This window comes from Triticum aestivum, chromosome 6B (assembly GCF_018294505.1).
Source record: "Triticum aestivum cultivar Chinese Spring chromosome 6B, IWGSC CS RefSeq v2.1, whole genome shotgun sequence".
NCBI classification, from domain to species: Eukaryota; Viridiplantae; Streptophyta; class Magnoliopsida; order Poales; family Poaceae; genus Triticum; species Triticum aestivum.
In genome coordinates, this window is record NC_057810.1 from 60,818,021 (window position 1) to 60,820,781 (window position 2,761).

Below are 2,761 nucleotides of genomic sequence, written 5' to 3' on the forward strand. Positions count from 1 at the left end.
CCATGGGCGCGCGGCCACTGGGCTCGGCTACGGGCGCCCGACCAGGTGTGTGGTCGCATCTGGAGGAGACGGCGCAACCTGCAGGCGGCGCTCCGGCGCGAGCAGGGCGGCAGGGAGGTCCTGGGGAGGCGGATTTGGGGCGGCGTCCGCCGGATCTGGCGACGATGAGGCTGGACGGTGATGGGGAGGCCTGCCTGCGGCGAGCCCTGGGACGGCGGCCGCTCGGGGCAAGGCCATGGTGACGGGCGGCGCGAGGCGGTTCGCTGGGCGACGGGGCTGCACCAGAGAGGCGAGGCTGCAGGATCCGGTCGCGGTAGGGTCGGCGACTGCCGACAGTGCTCGAGTGACCACTGCGACGGGCGAGGGGAGACGAGCGGGGGCGCGGGCGCGGCGGGAGCTTGGGTCCACGGGTGGCTACGAGGACAGGCGGCCACGGGCGTTAATGGCTGGCCATGAGCGCTTCACCACGCTGGCACCTAAACGGTGGGGTCAGGCAGTCAGATTTGGATTTAACCCAGGCAAAGTAAGCAGTTTTCACACTTGGTATTTTTTAGTCACAGATTAATAAAAAACGATAGTTTCCGGGACAAAATCGTAAAGTGAAAGTTTGTAGGCACGATTTCAGGAATTGTGGTAGTTTTTGGTTAAATACTCCAATTATTGGGACCATTTGGTTACTATGCTTGACAAAGATTGAACAACGGGGTGGCTATTTTTGGCTCTCGGTGCATATGCTTCCCGAATGATCAGTAAATTTAAAATAAATGGTAAATATACTGTAAAGTTTTGATTTTTTTCTTTTGCAAATGTTCTTGTTAGTGTAACAAGCGTGCTTGAAACTTTTGCTTCATATGGACCATGAAAATTTTAGTCTTTTTTCATGACAAATTCAAATTGTATATGGATCATGGCAATCTTTTTTACTTTGTGCACCATAGTAAATGTAGTTTTTGTAGGTAGAATGACAAATTCACTATTAAAACCATGGAAAAATACATTAATTAGGCATGGCAATTTTTGTTAGACCATGATATTTTACTAGAAGGATTGGGCACGCTTTGTTGGCACAACCCGAGGAGGAAGAAGGAATAACACACGCGAACTGAAGGTAGAAGAAGAGCACACAGGCTTTGGCACACACAACTTTGCCGTTTTCTGTATTTCTTCTCGCACTGAAGCACAATGCAGATACATGGGCTTTAATAGCCAAATCACTCGGCCAGCACACCACAATGCAGATACATGGGCTTGAGCCATTCCCAAGTCTGTAGCACACTAGGGACGTATTTGGTTGCCTGCATATGGCCAGCTTGACCCGTAAGGGAAAGATTGAGCCCGTCTGTCAAGGCGGACCCGCGGGCGAGGCCCGACCGGAGCGCCCACAGGAACGGCTGCCTGTTGTTGGCGACGCCCCACGCCGCCTAGGCGAGGTCCCCGTCGCTCATGCTCGCCAGGCTGCTGAAGCTGATGTACAACACCGACGCCGGGGACTGTTTGTCCAGCCAGTCAAGGCAAGCACGGTCCTGCGGCAGGAGGCTGCCGGGGAGAGCTTGTGGAGCGGGCCGACGTCGAACACTGGCACGTCGGTGAGGTCTCGCCGGGTCGTCGCCAGGTCGTCGGCCTCCAGCACATCGAAGGTGTTGAGTATGAATCCAGCCGAGGTGCTCACTGCCTTGACGGCCCGGGCCAGCAGCTTGGGCACTAGATCGTGCTCGTGGCGGCTGCCGGTGATGGCCACCAGGTCCCGGACGCGGCACGGCGGTAGCTCCCTCACCGGCGCGTCCAGCTGCGACTCTGCTCTCACCGGGAGGTAGCCCTTGTCGCAGAGCATCGGGGTGGCCATGAAGTTGCGGAAGCAGGCGGCGCTGCCGGTACGCAGCGCCAGCGTCGGCACGTCATGAGGGTCGGCCGGTGCGCGTCCGCGACCAGGCACGCGACGTCATCTCTGCCGCCAGGAGCCTCCAGCAGGGCGGCCAGGCGCTCCCGGAACGGCGCCTCGCGGGAGTGTTGACGGTGAAGATGTAGTCGACGGTCGCCGCCACCGTTAGAATTAACGGGGCTGGCCCATTAACAAAATCTGAAATCTCAAATGAGCCCATGGGTAAAATGAAATTGTGGTGCTAAAGTTTAGTCCCATCCCACAAGTTGATGGACCTCTTTATATATTAGGTTCTTTCCATCACTTTAAATGGTGTGTTGAAGAAGAGTTAGACCACACGCGCCCGCTTGCTCGCCTCACCTTCTTGCATAGAGGTTTGATTTAAGTAAAAAAGTTTTCTTAGCTTTTGCTCTAAGAAATTATACCATCCATCATGTTTCTTTGATTACCGGATGTATATATCTGATAGCACCAATGCTTCGTCTAGGTTTCGGAGCAGATGTGCATTGCTTTAATGAGTAGTGCAGCAACCTAGAGGACAGTGTTCGCGGCTTTATGATTGACAATGAAGCATATGCGTGTTCTAGATTTCTATTAACAAATCTTCACAATGGAGTTATCAATATATTTTATTTTATCATGTCTCACATTGATTATGAATTACAAAATGAGTGGTAAGCATGTGTTCACAGTATGATTCTTAGTTCTCATGCTTATGTATTATTTTTCTTCCACTTGCCTTTATGTGCTAAGGATTTAAAGTCACTTTTAACCAAGCAGTGCGACCAGTGAACAAGCGTTTTGATAAACTGATGAAAGGAAAGACAAGTATAAGAAAAAAGTCAGGATGATAACAAGGTAGAGCGACCGGTTCATGACGAG

General features: G+C 52.4%; 1 pseudogene; it reads right to left on the minus strand.

Annotated features, from left to right (window-relative positions):
• Positions 1-1,252: 1,252 nt before the first annotated feature.
• LOC123133477 (DIMBOA UDP-glucosyltransferase BX9-like) lies at positions 1,253-2,076 on the minus strand (annotated as a pseudogene).
• Between the last annotated feature and the right edge of the window lie 685 nt (positions 2,077-2,761).